The 15,841-nt window shown below is 39.1% G+C and overlaps 24 non-coding genes across 24 annotated transcripts; all 24 read right to left on the reverse strand.

Moving 5' to 3' along the window:
• Positions 1-620: 620 nt before the first annotated feature.
• On the reverse strand, positions 621-692 carry trnaa-cgc. Its single transcript has one exon. It is a non-coding gene; the product is annotated as a tRNA-Ala (tRNA).
• Positions 693-1,669: 977 nt separating this feature from the next.
• Positions 1,670-1,741, reverse strand: trnaa-cgc. Its single transcript has one exon. It is a non-coding gene; the product is annotated as a tRNA-Ala (tRNA).
• A 399-nt stretch (positions 1,742-2,140) lies between these two features.
• On the reverse strand, positions 2,141-2,212 carry trnaa-ugc. The gene has a single exon. It is a non-coding gene; the product is annotated as a tRNA-Ala (tRNA).
• A 505-nt stretch (positions 2,213-2,717) lies between these two features.
• On the reverse strand, positions 2,718-2,789 carry trnaa-cgc. The gene has a single exon. It is a non-coding gene; the product is annotated as a tRNA-Ala (tRNA).
• Positions 2,790-3,188: 399 nt separating this feature from the next.
• trnaa-ugc lies at positions 3,189-3,260 on the reverse strand. The gene has a single exon. It is a non-coding gene; the product is annotated as a tRNA-Ala (tRNA).
• Positions 3,261-4,022: 762 nt separating this feature from the next.
• On the reverse strand, positions 4,023-4,094 carry trnaa-ugc. The gene has a single exon. It is a non-coding gene; the product is annotated as a tRNA-Ala (tRNA).
• Positions 4,095-4,599: 505 nt separating this feature from the next.
• On the reverse strand, positions 4,600-4,671 carry trnaa-cgc. The gene has a single exon. It is a non-coding gene; the product is annotated as a tRNA-Ala (tRNA).
• A 399-nt stretch (positions 4,672-5,070) lies between these two features.
• Positions 5,071-5,142, reverse strand: trnaa-ugc. Its single transcript has one exon. It is a non-coding gene; the product is annotated as a tRNA-Ala (tRNA).
• A 760-nt stretch (positions 5,143-5,902) lies between these two features.
• Positions 5,903-5,974, reverse strand: trnaa-ugc. Its single transcript has one exon. It is a non-coding gene; the product is annotated as a tRNA-Ala (tRNA).
• A 240-nt stretch (positions 5,975-6,214) lies between these two features.
• Positions 6,215-6,286, reverse strand: trnaa-cgc. The gene has a single exon. It is a non-coding gene; the product is annotated as a tRNA-Ala (tRNA).
• Positions 6,287-7,263: 977 nt separating this feature from the next.
• On the reverse strand, positions 7,264-7,335 carry trnaa-cgc. The gene has a single exon. It is a non-coding gene; the product is annotated as a tRNA-Ala (tRNA).
• Positions 7,336-8,312: 977 nt separating this feature from the next.
• Positions 8,313-8,384, reverse strand: trnaa-cgc. The gene has a single exon. It is a non-coding gene; the product is annotated as a tRNA-Ala (tRNA).
• A 399-nt stretch (positions 8,385-8,783) lies between these two features.
• Positions 8,784-8,855, reverse strand: trnaa-ugc. The gene has a single exon. It is a non-coding gene; the product is annotated as a tRNA-Ala (tRNA).
• Positions 8,856-9,048: 193 nt separating this feature from the next.
• Positions 9,049-9,120, reverse strand: trnaa-ugc. Its single transcript has one exon. It is a non-coding gene; the product is annotated as a tRNA-Ala (tRNA).
• A 505-nt stretch (positions 9,121-9,625) lies between these two features.
• trnaa-cgc lies at positions 9,626-9,697 on the reverse strand. Its single transcript has one exon. It is a non-coding gene; the product is annotated as a tRNA-Ala (tRNA).
• A 976-nt stretch (positions 9,698-10,673) lies between these two features.
• trnaa-cgc lies at positions 10,674-10,745 on the reverse strand. Its single transcript has one exon. It is a non-coding gene; the product is annotated as a tRNA-Ala (tRNA).
• Positions 10,746-11,144: 399 nt separating this feature from the next.
• Positions 11,145-11,216, reverse strand: trnaa-ugc. Its single transcript has one exon. It is a non-coding gene; the product is annotated as a tRNA-Ala (tRNA).
• A 494-nt stretch (positions 11,217-11,710) lies between these two features.
• Positions 11,711-11,782, reverse strand: trnaa-cgc. The gene has a single exon. It is a non-coding gene; the product is annotated as a tRNA-Ala (tRNA).
• A 399-nt stretch (positions 11,783-12,181) lies between these two features.
• On the reverse strand, positions 12,182-12,253 carry trnaa-ugc. Its single transcript has one exon. It is a non-coding gene; the product is annotated as a tRNA-Ala (tRNA).
• Positions 12,254-12,758: 505 nt separating this feature from the next.
• Positions 12,759-12,830, reverse strand: trnaa-cgc. The gene has a single exon. It is a non-coding gene; the product is annotated as a tRNA-Ala (tRNA).
• Positions 12,831-13,806: 976 nt separating this feature from the next.
• trnaa-cgc lies at positions 13,807-13,878 on the reverse strand. The gene has a single exon. It is a non-coding gene; the product is annotated as a tRNA-Ala (tRNA).
• A 1,231-nt stretch (positions 13,879-15,109) lies between these two features.
• trnaa-cgc lies at positions 15,110-15,181 on the reverse strand. Its single transcript has one exon. It is a non-coding gene; the product is annotated as a tRNA-Ala (tRNA).
• Positions 15,182-15,353: 172 nt separating this feature from the next.
• On the reverse strand, positions 15,354-15,425 carry trnaa-ugc. The gene has a single exon. It is a non-coding gene; the product is annotated as a tRNA-Ala (tRNA).
• Positions 15,426-15,569: 144 nt separating this feature from the next.
• trnaa-agc lies at positions 15,570-15,641 on the reverse strand. The gene has a single exon. It is a non-coding gene; the product is annotated as a tRNA-Ala (tRNA).
• Positions 15,642-15,841: the final 200 nt, after the last annotated feature.

The raw sequence follows: 15,841 nt of genomic DNA on the forward strand, positions 1-15,841 counted from the left end.
TCTGTTGCTGCAGACTTGTCAGCAGCAGTTTAATGCTACAAATCTCCTGTTACACCACATCCTAAAGACACTCTTTTGGTATGAAATGTTGTGTGACTGTGGATTAGTTTGTAAACTGAGACTCAGTTAATTATTAAATAAAAGAGCCATGATGGAGAAGCTGGGGATTGATCCCAGGACCTTGTACATGCAAAGCACACACACTACCACTGAGCTACATCCCCTTTTAATTCAGTATGAAATGTTGTGTGACTGTGGATTAGTTTGTAAACTGAGACTCAGTTAATTATTCAATTAAAGAGCCATGATGGAGAAGCTGGGGATTGATCCCAGGACCTTGTACATGCAAAGCACACACACTACCACTGAGCTACATCCCCTTTTAATTCAGTATGAAATGTTGTGTGACTGTGGATTAGTTTGTAAACTGAGACTCAGTTAATTATTCAATTAAAGAGCCATGATGGAGAAGCTGGGGATTGATCCCAAGACCTTGTACATGCAAAGCACACGCTCTACCACTGAGCTACATCCCCTTTTCATTCGGTATGAAATGTTGTGTGACTGTGGATTAGTTTGTAAACTGAGACTCAGTTAATTATTCAATTAAAGAGCCATGATGGAGAAGCTGGGGATTGATCCCAGGACCTTGTACATGCGAAGCACACTCTCTACCACTGAGCTACATCCCCTTCATGGTGTCCTCATTATCTTCTGTAATTACTATTTTGGATAATGAGGTACAGATGAACAAAGGGCCTGATTTTCAAGAAACTTTAATAAAGGACATTACTTTATGGTTTGAGTATATAAGAAGTCATATGTTTAAATGGTGTTGGAGATGCTGGGGATTGATCCCAGTACTTTGTACATGCTAAGCACACGCTCAGCAAACGCTCTACCACTGAGGTACATCCCCTTCATTGCGTCACATCAATCCTTACATATGTACTTGTTTGTTTATTATTTTACTAATTCTATTACTTGATTATATAAAAAGATAACTTTCAAGAGCTCTTATTATCACACATTTTTTTTACAGATTCCTTGAGTGTCCATTTGTCGAGACCTTAAGATGTTATTGGCAATGATGGAGATGCTGGGGATTGATCCGAGGACCTTGGACATGCAAAGCACACGCTCTACCACTGAGCTACATCCCCTTCATGTTATTATATCAATCGGTAGGTACTTGTTTGTACAGTCTTTAACGATCCGATTGCTTAATTAAACAAAAAAGTACTTTCAAGAGCTCTCGTGATCACAGTTCAAATGAAACTTGGATAGAGGGCTCTCTTCAATGGTTTGAGTAACTCTTTAAATGTAGTACAGAATAACAATTCTGGCTCAATGTTGTTGGAGATGCTGGGGATTGATCCCAGGACCTTGTACATGCAAAGCACACACTCTACCACTGAGATACATCCCCTTTTAATTCGGTATGAAATGTTGTGTGACTGTGGATTAGTTTGTAAACTGAGACTCAGTTAATTATTCAATTAAAGAGCCATGATGGAAAAGCTGGGGATTGATCCCAAGACCTTGTACATGCAAAGCACACGCTCTACCACTGAGCTACATCCCCTTTTCATTCAGTATGAAATGTTGTGTGACTGTGGATTAGTTTGTAAACTGAGACTCAGTTAATTATTCAATTAAAGAGCCATGATGGAGAAGCTGGGGATTGATCCCAGGACCTTGTACATGCGAAGCACACGCTCTACCACTGAGCTACATCCCCTTCATGGTGTCCTCATTATCTTCTGTAATTACTATCTTGGATAATGAGGTACAGATGAACAAAGGGCCTGATTTTCAAGAAACTTTAATAAAGGACATTACTTTATGGTTTGAGTATATAAGAAGTCATCTGTTTAAATGGTGTTGGAGATGCTGGGGATTTATCCCAGTACTTTGTACATGCTAAGCACACGCTCAGCAAACGCTCTACCACTGAGGTACATCCCCTTCATTGCGTCACATCAATCCTTACATATGTACTTGTTTGTTTATTATTTTACTAATTCTATTACTTGATTATATAAAAAGATAACTTTCAAGAGCTCTTATTATCACACATTTGTTTTACAGATTCCTTGAGTGTCCATTTGTCGAGACCTTAAGATGTTATTGGCAATGATGGAGATGCTGGGGATTGATCCCAGGACCTTGTACATGCAAAGCACACGCTCTACCACTGAGCTACATCCCCTTCATGTTATTATATCAATCGGTAGGTACTTGTTTGTACAGTCTTTAACGATCCGATTGCTTATTCAAACAAAAAAGTACTTTCAAGAGCTCTCATGATCACAGTTCAAATGAAACTTGGATAGAGGGCTCTCCTCAATGGTTTGAGTAACTCTTTAAATGTAGTACAGAATACAATTCTGGCTCAATGTTGTTGGAGATGCTGGGGATTGATCCCAGGACCTTGTACATGCAAAGCACACACACTACCACTGAGCTACATCCCCTTTTAATTCAGTATGAAATGTTGTGTGACTGTGGATTAGTTTGTAAACTGAGACTCAGTTAATTATTCAATTAAAGAGCCATGATGCAGAAGCTGGGGATTGATCCCAATACCTTGTACATGCAAAGCACACGCTCTACCACTGAGCTACATCCCCTTTTCATTCGGTATGAAATGTTGTGTGACTGTGGATTAGTTTGTAAACTGAGACTCAGTTAATTATTCAATTAAAGAGCCATGATGGAGAAGCTGGGGATTGATCCCAGGACCTTGTACATGCGAAGCACACGCTCTACCACTGAGCTACATCCCCTTCATGGTGTCCTCATTATCTTCTGTAATTACTATTTTGGATAATGAGGTACAGATGAACAAAGGGCCTGATTTTCAAGAAACTTTAATAAAGGACATTACTTTATGGTTTGAGTATATGAGAAGTCATCTGTTTAAATGGTGTTGGAGATGCTGGGGATTGATCCCAGTACCTTGTACATGCTAAGCACACGCTCAGCGAACTCTCTACCACTGAGGTACATCCCCTTCATTGTGTCACATCAATCCTTACATATGTACTTGTTTGTTTATTATTTTACTAATTCTATTACTTGATTATATAAAAAGATATCTTTCAAGAGCTCTTATTATCACAACAAAAATTAACAGATTCCTTGAGCTGCGATTTGTCGAGACCTTAAGATGTTAATGGCAATGATGGAGATGCTGGGGATTGATCCCAGGACCTTGTACATGCAAAGCACACGCTCTACCACTGAGCTACATCCCCTTCATGTTGTTATATCAATCGGTAGGTACTTGTTTGTACAGTCTTTTAACGATCCGATTGCTTAATTAAACAAAAAAGTACTTTCAAGAGCTCTCATGATCACAGTTCAAATGAAACTTGGATAGAGGGCTCTCTTCAATGGTTTGAGTAACTCTTTAAATGTAGTACAGAATAACAATTCTGGCTCAATGTTGTTGGAGATGCTGGGGATTGATCCCAGGACCTTGTACATGCAAAGCACACACACTACCACTGAGCTACATCCCCTTTTAGTTCGGTATGAAATGTTGTGTGACTATGGATTAGTTTGTAAACTGAGACTCAGTTAATTATTCAATTAAAGAGCCATGATGGAGAAGCTGGGGATTGATCCCAAGACCTTGTACATGCAAAGCACACGCCCTACCACTGAGCTACATCCCCTTTTCATTCGGTATGAAATGTTGTGTGACTGTGGATTAGTTTGTAAACTGAGACTCAGTTAATTATTCAATTAAAGAGCCATGATGGAGATGCTGGGGATTGATCCCAGTACTTTGTACATGCTAAGCACACGCTCAGCAAACGCTCTACCACTGAGGTACATCCCCTTCATTGCGTCACATCAATCCTTACATATGTACTTGTTTGTTTATTATTTTACTAATTCTATTACTTGATTATATAAAAAGATAACTTTCAAGAGCTCTTATTATCACACATTTTTTTTACAGATTCCTTGAGTGTCCATTTGTCGAGACCTTAAGATGTTATTGGCAATGATGGAGATGCTGGGGATTGATCCCAGGACCTTGTACATGCAAAGCACACGCTCTACCACTGAGCTACATCCCCTTCATGTTATTATATCAATCAGTAGGTACTTGTTTGTACAGTCTTTAACGATCCGATTGCTTAATCAAACAAAAAAGTACTTTCAAGAGCTCTCGTGATCACAGTTCAAATGAAACCTGGATAGAGGGCTCTCCTCAATGGTTTGAGTAACTCTTTAAATGTAGTACAGAATACAATTCTGGCTCAATGTTGTTGGAGATGCTGGGGATTGATCCCAGGACCTTGTACATGCAAAGCACACACACTACCACTGAGCTACATCCCCTTTTAATTCAGTATGAAATGTTGTGTGACTGTGGATTAGTTTGTAAACTGAGACTCAGTTAATTATTCAATTAAAGAGCCATGATGGAGAAGCTGGGGATTGATCCCAAGACCTTGTACATGCAAAGCACACGCTCTACCACTGAGCTACATCCCCTTTTCATTTGGTATGAAATGTTGTGTGACTGTGGATTAGTTTGTAAACTGAGACTCAGTTAATTATTCAATTAAAGAGCCATGATGGAGAAGCTGGGGATTGATCCCAGGACCTTGTACATGCGAAGCACACGCTCTACCACTGAGCTACATCCCCTTCATGGTGTCCTCATTATCTTCTGTAATTACTATTTTGGATAATGAGGTACAGATGAACAAAGGGCCTGATTTTCAAGAAACTTTAATAAAGGACATTACTTTATGGTTTGAGTATATAAGAAGTCATCTGTTTAAATGGTGTTGGAGATGCTTGGGATTTATCCCAGTACGTTGTTCATGCTAAGCACACGCTCAGCAAACGCTCTACCACTGAGGTACATCCCCTTCATTGCGTCACATCAATCCTTACATATGTACTTGTTTGTTTATTATTTTACTAATTCTATTACTTGATTATATAAAAAGATAACTTTCAAGAGCTCTTATTATCACACACTTTTTTTACAGATTCCTTGAGTGTCCATTTGTCGAGACCTTAAGATGTTATTGGCAATGATGGAGATGCTGGGGATTGATCCCAGGACCTTGTACATGCAAAGCACACGCTCTACCACTGAGCTACATCCCCTTCATGTTATTATATCAATCGGTAGGTACTTGTTTGTACAGTCTTTAACGATCCGATTGCTTATTCAAACAAAAAAGTACTTTCAAGAGCTCTCATGATCACAGTTCAAATGAAACTTGGATAGAGGGCTCTCCTCAATGGTTTGAGTAACTCTTTAAATGTAGTACAGAATACAATTCTGGCTCAATGTTGTTGGAGATGCTGGGGATTGATCCCAGGACCTTGTACATGCAAAGCACACACACTACCACTGAGCTACATCCCCTTTTAATTCAGTATGAAATGTTGTGTGACTGTCGATTAGTTTGTAAACTGAGACTCAGTTAATTATTCAATTAAAGAGCCATGATGGAGAAGCTGGGGATTGATCCCAAGACCTTGTACATGCAAAGCACACGCACTACCACTGAGCTACATCCCCTTTTCATTCGGTATGAAATGTTGTGTGACTGTCGATTAGTTTGTAAACTGAGACTCAGTTAATTATTCAATTAAAAAGCCATGATGGAGAAGCTGGGGATTGATCCCAGTACCTTGTACATGCTAAGCACACGCTCAGCGAACGCTCTACCACTGAGGTACATCCCCTTCATTGTGTCACATCAATCCTTACATATGTACTTGTTTGTTTATTATTTTACTAATTCTATTACTTGATTATATAAAAATATATCTTTCAAGAGCTCTTATTATCACAACAAAAATTAACAGATTCCTTGAGCTGCGATTTGTCGAGACCTTAAGATGTTAATGGCAATGATGGAGATGCTGGGGATTGATCCCAGGACCTTGTACATGCAAAGCACATGCTCTACCACTGAGCTACATCCCCTTTTCATTCGGTATGAAATGTTGTGTGACTGTGGATTAGTTTGTAAACTGAGACTCAGTTAATTATTCAATTAAAGAGCCATGATGGAGAAGCTGGGGATTGATCCCAGGACCTTGTACATGCAAAGCACACGCTCTACCACTGAGCTACATCCCCTTTTCATTCGGTATGAAATGTTGTGTGACTGTGGATTAGTTTGTAAACTGAGACTCAGTTAATTATTCAATTAAAGAGCCATGATGGAGAAGCTGGGGATTGATCCCAGGACCTTGTACATGCGAAGCACACGCTCTACCACTGAGCTACATCCCCTTCATGGTGTCCTCATTATCTTCTGTAATTACTATTTTGGATAATGAGGTACAGATGAACAAAGGGCCTGATTTTCAAGAAACTTTAATAAAGGACATTACTTCATGGTTTGAGTATATAAGAAGTCATCTGTTTAAATGGTGTTGGAGATGCTGGGGATTGATCCCAGTACTTTGTACATGCTAAGCACACGCTCAGCAAACGCTCTACCACTGAGGTACATCCCCTTCATTGCGTCACATCAATCCTTACATATGTACTTGTTTGTTTATTATTTTACTAATTCTATTACTTGATTATATAAAAAGATAACTTTCAAGAGCTCTTATTATCACAACAAAAATTAACAGATTCCTTGAGCTGCGATTTGTCGAGACCTTAAGATGTTAATGGCAATGATGGAGATGCTGGGGATTGATCCCAGGACCTTGGACATGCAAAGCACACGCTCTACCACTGAGCTACATCCCCTTCATGTTATTATATCAATCGGTAGGTACTTGTTTGTACAGTCTTTAACGATCCGATTGCTTAATTAAACAAAAAAGTACTTTCAAGAGCTCTCATGATCACAGTTCAAATGAAACTTGGATAGAGGGCTCTCTTCAATGGTTTGAGTAACTCTTTAAATGTAGTACAGAATAACAATTCTGGCTCAATGTTGTTGGAGATGCTGGGGATTGATCCCAGGACCTTGTACATGCAAAGCACACACTCTACCACTGAGATACATCCCCTTTTAATTCGGTATGAAATGTTGTGTGACTGTGGATTAGTTTGTAAACTGAGACTCAGTTAATTATTCAATTAAAGAGCCATGATGGAGAAGCTGGGGATTGATCCCAAGACCTTGTACATGCAAAGCACACGCTCTACCACTGAGCTACATCCCCTTTTCATTCAGTATGAAATGTTGTGTGACTGTGGATTAGTTTGTAAACTGAGACTCAGTTAATTATTCAATTAAAGAGCCATGATGGAGAAGCTGGGGATTGATCCCAGGACCTTGTACATGCGAAGCACACGCTCTACCACTGAGCTACATCCCCTTCATGGTGTCCTCATTATCTTCTGTAATTACTATTTTGGATAATGAGGTACAGATGAATAAAGGGCCTGATTTTCAAGAAACTTTAATAAAGGACATTACTTTATGGTTTGAGTATATAAGAAGTCATCTGTTTAAATGGTGTTGGAGATGCTGGGGATTTATCCCAGTACTTTGTACATGCTAAGCACACGCTCAGCAAACGCTCTACCACTGAGGTACATCCCCTTCATTGCGTCACATCAATCCTTACATATGTACTTGTTTGTTTATTATTTTACTAATTCTATTACTTGATTATATAAAAAGATAACTTTCAAGAGCTCTTATTATCACACATTCTTTTTACAGATTCCTTGAGTGTCCATTTGTCGAGACCTTAAGATGTTATTGGCAATGATGGAGATGCTGGGGATTGATCCGAGGACCTTGGACATGCAAAGCACACGCTCTACCACTGAGCTACATCCCCTTCATGTTATTATATCAATCGGTAGGTACTTGTTTGTACAGTCTTTAACGATCCAATTGCTTAATTAAACAAAAAAGTACTTTCAAGAGCTCTCATGATCACAGTTCAAATGAAACTTGGATAGAGGGCTCTCTTCAATGGTTTGAGTAACTCTTTAAATGTAGTACAGAATAACAATTCTGGCTCAATGTTGTTGGAGATGCTGGGGATTGATCCCAGGACCTTGTACATGCAAAGCACACCCTCTACCACTGAGATACATCCCCTTTTAATTCGGTATGAAATGTTGTGTGACTGTGGATTAGTTTGTAAACTGAGACTCAGTTCATTATTCAATTAAAGAGCCATGATGGAGAAGCTGGGGATTGATCCCAAGACCTTGTACATGCAAAGCACACGCTCTACCACTGAGATACATCCCCTTTTCATTCGGTATGAAATGTTGTGTGACTGTGGATTAGTTTGTAAACTGAGACTCAGTTAATTATTCAATTAAAGAGCCATGATGGAGAAGCTGGGGATTGATCCCAGGACCTTGTACATGCGAAGCACACGCTCTACCACTGAGCTACATCCCCTTCATGGTGTCCTCATTATCTTCTGTAATTACTATTTTGGATAATGAGGTACAGATGAACAAAGGGCCTGATTTTCAAGAAACTTTAATAAAGGACATTACTTTATGGTTTGAGTATATAAGAAGTCATCTGTTTAAATGGTGTTGGAGATGCTGGGGATTTATCCCAGTACTTTGTACATGCTAAGCACACGCTCAGCAAACGCTCTACCACTGAGGTACATCCCCTTCATTGCGTCACATCAATCCTTACATATGTACTTGTTTGTTTATTATTTTACTAATTCTATTACTTGATTATATAAAAAGATAACTTTCAAGAGCTCTTATTATCACACATTTTTTTTACAGATTCCTTGAGTGTCCATTTGTCGAGACCTTAAGATGTTATTGGCAATGATGGAGATGCTGGGGATTGATCCCAGGACCTTGTACATGCAAAGCACACGCTCTACCACTGAGCTACATCCCCTTCATGTTATTATATCAATCGGTAGGTACTTGTTTGTACAGTCTTTAACGATCCGATTGCTTATTCAAACAAAAAAGTACTTTCAAGAGCTCTCATGATCACAGTTCAAATGAAACTTGGATAGAGGGCTCTCCTCAATGGTTAGAGTAACTCTTTAAATGTAGTACAGAATACAATTCTGGCTCAATGTTGTTGGAGATGCTGGGGATTGATCCCAGGACCTTGTACATGCAAAGCACACGCTCTACCACTGAGCTACATCCCCTTCATGTTATTATATCAATCGGTAGGTACTTGTTTGTACAGTCTTTAACGATTCGATTGCTTATTCAAACAAAAAAGTACTTTCAAGAGCTCTCATGATCACAGTTCAAATGAAACTTGGATAGAGGGCTCTCCTCAATGGTTAGAGTAACTCTTTAAATGTAGTACAGAATACAATTCTGGCTCAATGTTGTTGGAGATGCTGGGGATTGATCCCAGGACCTTGTACATGCAAAGCACACACACTACCACTGAGCTACATCCCCTTTTAATTCAGTATGAAATGTTGTGTGACTGTGGATTAGTTTGTAAACTGAGACTCAGTTAATTATTCAATTAAAGAGCCATGATGGAGAAGCTGGGGATTGATCCCAAGACCTTGTACATGCAAAGCACACGCTCTACCACTGAGCTACATCCCCTTTTCATTCGGTATGAAATGTTGTGTGACTGTGGATTAGTTTGTAAACTGAGACTCAGTTAATTATTCAATTAAAGAGCCATGATGGAGAAGCTGGGGATTGATCCCAGGACCTTGTACATGCGAAGCACACGCTCTACCACTGAGCTACATCCCCTTCATGGTGTCCTCATTATCTTCTGTAATTACTATTTTGGATAATGAGGTACAGATGAACAAAGGGCCTGATTTTCAAGAAACTTTAATAAAGGACATTACTTTATGGTTTGAGTATATAAGAAGTCATCTGTTTAAATGGTGTTGGAGATGCTGGGGATTGATCCCAGTACTTTGTACATGCTAAGCACACGCTCAGCAAACGCTCTACCACTGAGGTACATCCCCTTCTTTGCGTCACATCAATCCTTACATATGTACTTGTTTGTTTATTATTTTACTAATTCTATTACTTGATTATATAAAAAGATAACTTTCAAGAGCTCTTATTATCACACATTTTTTTTACAGATTCCTTGAGTGTCCATTTGTCGAGACCTTAAGATGTTATTGGCAATGATGGAGATGCTGGGGATTGATCCCAGGAACTTGTACATGCAAAGCACACGCTCTACCACTGAGCTACATCCCCTTCATGTTATTATATCAATCGGTAGGTACTTGTTTGTACAGTCTTTAACGATCCGATTGCTTATTCAAACAAAAAAGTACTTTCAAGAGCTCTCATGATCACAGTTCAAATGAAACTTGGATAGAGGGCTCTCCTCAATGGTTTGAGTAACTCTTTAAATGTAGTACAGAATACAATTCTGGCTCAATGTTGTTGGAGATGCTGGGGATTGATCCCAGGACCTTGTACATGCAAAGCACACACTCTACCACTGAGATACATCCCCTTTTAATTCGGTATGAAATGTTGTGTGACTGTGGATTAGTTTGTAAACTGAGACTCAGTTAATTATTCAATTAAAGAGCCATGATGGAGAAGCTGGGGATTGATCCCAAGACCTTGTACATGCAAAGCACACGCTCTACCACTGAGCTACATCCCCTTTTAATTCGGTATGAAATGTTGTGTGACTGTGGATTAGTTTGTAAACTGAGACTCAGTTAATTATTCAATTAAAGAGCCATGATGGAGAAGCTGGGGATTGATCCCAGGACCTTGTACATGCGAAGCACACGCTCTACCACTGAGCTACATCCCCTTCATGGTGTCCTCATTATCTTCTGTAATTACTATTTTGGATAATGAGGTACAGATGAACAAAGGGCCTGATTTTCAAGAAACTTTAATAAAGGACATTACTTTATGGTTTGAGTATATAAGAAGTCATCTGTTTAAATGGTGTTGGAGATGCTGGGGATTTATCCCAGTACTTTGTACATGCTAAGCACACGCTCAGCAAACGCTCTACCACTGAGGTACATCCCCTTCATTGCGTCACATCAATCCTTACATATGTACTTGTTTGTTTATTATTTTACTAATTCTATTACTTGATTATATAAAAAGATAACTTTCAAGAGCTCTTATTATCACACATTTTTTTTACAGATTCCTTGAGTGTCCATTTGTCGAGACCTTAAGATGTTATTGGCAATGATGGAGATGCTGGGGATTGATCCCAGGACCTTGTACATGCAAAGCACACGCTCTACCACTGAGCTACATCCCCTTCATGTTATTATATCAATCGGTAGGTACTTGTTTGTACAGTCTTTAACGATCCGATTGCTTATTCAAACAAAAAAGTACTTTCAAGAGCTCTCATGATCACAGTTCAAATGAAACTTGGATAGAGGGCTCTCCTCAATGGTTAGAGTAACTCTTTAAATGTAGTACAGAATACAATTCTGGCTCAATGTTGTTGGAGATGCTGGGGATTGATCCCAGGACCTTGTACATGCAAAGCACACACTCTACCACTGAGATACATCCCCTTTTAATTCGGTATGAAATGTTGTGTGACTGTGGATTAGTTTGTAAACTGAGACTCAGTTAATTATTCAATTAAAGAGCCATGATGGAGAAGCTGGGGATTGATCCCAAGACCTTGTACATGCAAAGCACACACACTACATCCCCTTTTAATTCGGTATGAAATGTTGTGTGACTGTGGATTAGTTTGTAAACTGAGACTCAGTTAATTATTCAATTAAAGAGCCATGATGGAGAAGCTGGGGATTGATCCCAGGACCTTGTACATGCGAAGCACACGCTCTACCACTGAGCTACATCCCCTTCATGGTGTCCTCATTATCTTCTGTAATTACTATTTTGGATAATGAGGTACAGATGAACAAAGGGCCTGATTTTCAAGAAACTTTAATAAAGGACATTACTTTATGGTTTGAGTATATAAGAAGTCATCTGTTTAAATGGTGTTGGAGATGCTGGGGATTTATCCCAGTACTTTGTACATGCTAAGCACACGCTCAGCAAACGCTCTACCACTGAGGTACATCCCCTTCATTGCGTCACATCAATCCTTACATATGTACTTGTTTGTTTATTATTTTACTAATTCTATTACTTGATTATATAAAAAGATAACTTTCAAGAGCTCTTATTATCACACATTTTTTTTACAGATTCCTTGAGTGTCCATTTGTCGAGACCTTAAGATGTTATTGGCAATGATGGAGATGCTGGGGATTGATCCCAGGACCTTGTACATGCAAAGCACACGCTCTACCACTGAGCTACATCCCCTTCATGTTATTATATCAATCGGTAGGTACTTGTTTGTACAGTCTTTAACGATCCGATTGCTTATTCAAACAAAAAAGTACTTTCAAGAGCTCTCATGATCACAGTTCAAATGAAACTTGGATAGAGGGCTCTCCTCAATGGTTAGAGTAACTCTTTAAATGTAGTACAGAATACAATTCTGGCTCAATGTTGTTGGAGATGCTGGGGATTGATCCCAGGACCTTGTACATGCAAAGCACACACACTACCACTGAGCTACATCCCCTTTTAATTCAGTATGAAATGTTGTGTGACTGTGGATTAGTTTGTAAACTGAGACTCAGTTAATTATTCAATTAAAGAGCCATGATGGAGAAGCTGGGGATTGATCCCAAGACCTTGTACATGCAAAGCACACGCTCTACCACTGAGCTACATCCCCTTTTCATTCGGTATGAAATGTTGTGTGACTGTGGATTAGTTTGTAAACTGAGACTCAGTTAATTATTCAATTAAAGAGCCATGATGGAGAAGCTGGGGATTGATCCCAGGACCTTGTACATGCGAAGCACACGCTCTACCACTGAGCTACATCCCCTTCATGGTGTCCTCATTATCTTCTGTAATTACTATTTTGGATAATGAGGTACAGATGAACAAAGGGCCTGATTTTCAAGAAACTTTAATAAAGGACATTACTTTATGGTTTGAGTATATAAGAAGTCATCTGTTTAAATGGTGTTGGAGATGCTGGGGATTGATCCCAGTACTTTGTACATGGTAAGCACACGCTCAGCAAACGCTCTACCACTGAGGTACATCCCCTTCATTGCGTCACATCAATCCTTACATATGTACTTGTTTGTTTATTATTTTACTAATTCTATTACTTGATTATATAAAAAGATAACTTTCAAGAGCTCTTATTATCACACATTTTTTTTACAGATTCCTTGAGTGTCCATTTGTCGAGACCTTAAGATGTTATTGGCAATGATGGAGATGCTGGGGATTGATCCCAGGAACTTGTACATGCAAAGCACACGCTCTACCACTGAGCTACATCCCCTTCATGTTATTATATCAATCGGTAGGTACTTGTTTGTACAGTCTTTAACGATCCGATTGCTTATTCAAACAAAAAAGTACTTTCAAGAGCTCTCATGATCACAGTTCAAATGAAACTTGGATAGAGGGCTCTCCTCAATGGTTAGAGTAACTCTTTAAATGTAGTACAGAATACAATTCTGGCTCAATGTTGTTGGAGATGCTGGGGATTGATCCCAGGACCTTGTACATGCAAAGCACACACTCTACCACTGAGATACATCCCCTTTTAATTCGGTATGAAATGTTGTGTGACTGTGGATTAGTTTGTAAACTGAGACTCAGTTAATTATTCAATTAAAGAGCCATGATGGAGAAGCTGGGGATTGATCCCAAGACCTTGTACATGCAAAGCACACGCTCTACCACTGAGCTACATCCCCTTTTAATTCGGTATGAAATGTTGTGTGACTGTGGATTAGTTTGTAAACTGAGACTCAGTTAATTATTCAATTAAAGAGCCATGATGGAGAAGCTGGGGATTGATCCCAGGACCTTGTACATGCGAAGCACACGCTCTACCACTGAGCTACATCCCCTTCATGGTGTCCTCATTATCTTCTGTAATTACTATTTTGGATAATGAGGTACAGATGAACAAAGGGCCTGATTTTCAAGAAACTTTAATAAAGGACATTACTTTATGGTTTGAGTATATAAGAAGTCATCTGTTTAAATGGTGTTGGAGATGCTGGGGATTTATCCCAGTACTTTGTACATGCTAAGCACACGCTCAGCAAACGCTCTACCACTGAGGTACATCCCCTTCATTGCGTCACATCAATCCTTACATATGTACTTGTTTGTTTATTATTTTACTAATTCTATTACTTGATTATATAAAAAGATAACTTTCAAGAGCTCTTATTATCACAACAAAAATTAACAGATTCCTTGAGCTGCGATTTGTCGAGACCTTAAGATGTTAATGGCAATGATGGAGATGCTGGGGATTGATCCCAGGACCTTGTACATGCAAAGCACACGCTCTACCACGGAGCTACATCCCCTTCATGTTGTTATATCAATCGGTAGGTACTTGTTTGTACAGTCTTTTAACGATCCGATTGCTTAATTAAACAAAAAAGTACTTTCAAGAGCTCTCGTGATCACAGTTCAAATGAAACCTGGATAGAGGGCTCTCCTCAATGGTTTGAGTAACTCTTTAAATGTAGTACAGAATACAATTCTGGCTCAATGTTGTTGGAGATGCTGGGGATTGATCCCAGGACCTTGTACATGCTAAGCACACGTTCAGCAAACGCTCTACCACTGAGGTACATCCCCTTCATTGTGTCACATCAATCCTCACATATGTACTTGTTTGTTTATTATTTTACTAATTCTATTACTTGATTATATAAAAAGATATCTTTCAAGAGCTCTTATTATCACAACAAAAATAATAGATTCCTTGAGCGTCCATTTGTCGAGACCTTAATATCTAATTGGCAATGATGGAGATGCTGGGGATTGTTCCCAGGACCTTGTACATGCAAAGCACACGCTCTACCACTGAGCTACATCCCCTTTTCATTCGGTATGAAATGTTGTGTGACTGTGGATTAGTTTGTAAACTGAGACTCAGTTAATTATTCAATTAAAGAGCCATGATGGAGAAGCTGGTGATTGATCCCAGGACCTTGTACATGCAAAGCACACGCTCTACCACTGAGCTACATCCCCTTTTCATTCGGTATGAAATGTTGTGTGACTGTGGATTAGTTTGTAAACTGAGACTCAGTTAATTATTCAATTAAAGAGCCATGATGGAGAAGCTGGGGATTGATCCCAAGACCTTGTACATGCGAAGCACACGCTCTACCACTGAGGTACATCCCCTTCATTGTGTCACATCAATCCTTACATATGTACTTGTTTGTTTATTATTTTACTAATTCTATTACTTGATTATATAAAAAGATATCTTTCAAGAGCTCTTATTATCACAACAAAAATTAACAGATTCCTTGAGTGTTCATTTGTCGAGACCTTAAAATGTTATTGGCAATGATGGAGATGCTGGGGATTGATCCCAGGACCTTGTACATGCAAAGCACACGCTCTACCACTGAGCTACATCCCCTTCATGGTGTCCTCATTATCTTCTGTAATTACTATTTTGGATAATGAGGTACAGATGAACAAAGGGCCTGATTTTCAAGAAACTTTAATAAAGGACATTACTTTATGGTTTGAGTATATAAGAAGTCATCTGTTTAAATGGTGTTGGAGATGCTGGGGAATGATCCCAGTACCTTGTACATGCTAAGCACACACTCTACCACTGAGCTACATCCCCTTCATGTTATTATATCAATCGGTAGGTACTTGTTTGAACAGTCTTTTAACGATCCGATTGCTTAATCAAACAAAAAAGTACTTTCAAGAGCTCTCATGATCACAGTTCAAATGAAACTTGGATAGAGGGCTCTCTTCAATGGTTTGAGTAACTCTTTAAATGTAGTACAGAATAACAATTCTGGCTCGATGTTGTTGGAG

This window comes from Trematomus bernacchii, unplaced genomic scaffold (genome assembly GCF_902827165.1).
Source record: "Trematomus bernacchii unplaced genomic scaffold, fTreBer1.1, whole genome shotgun sequence".
Lineage (NCBI taxonomy): Eukaryota > Metazoa > Chordata > Actinopteri > Perciformes > Nototheniidae > Trematomus > Trematomus bernacchii.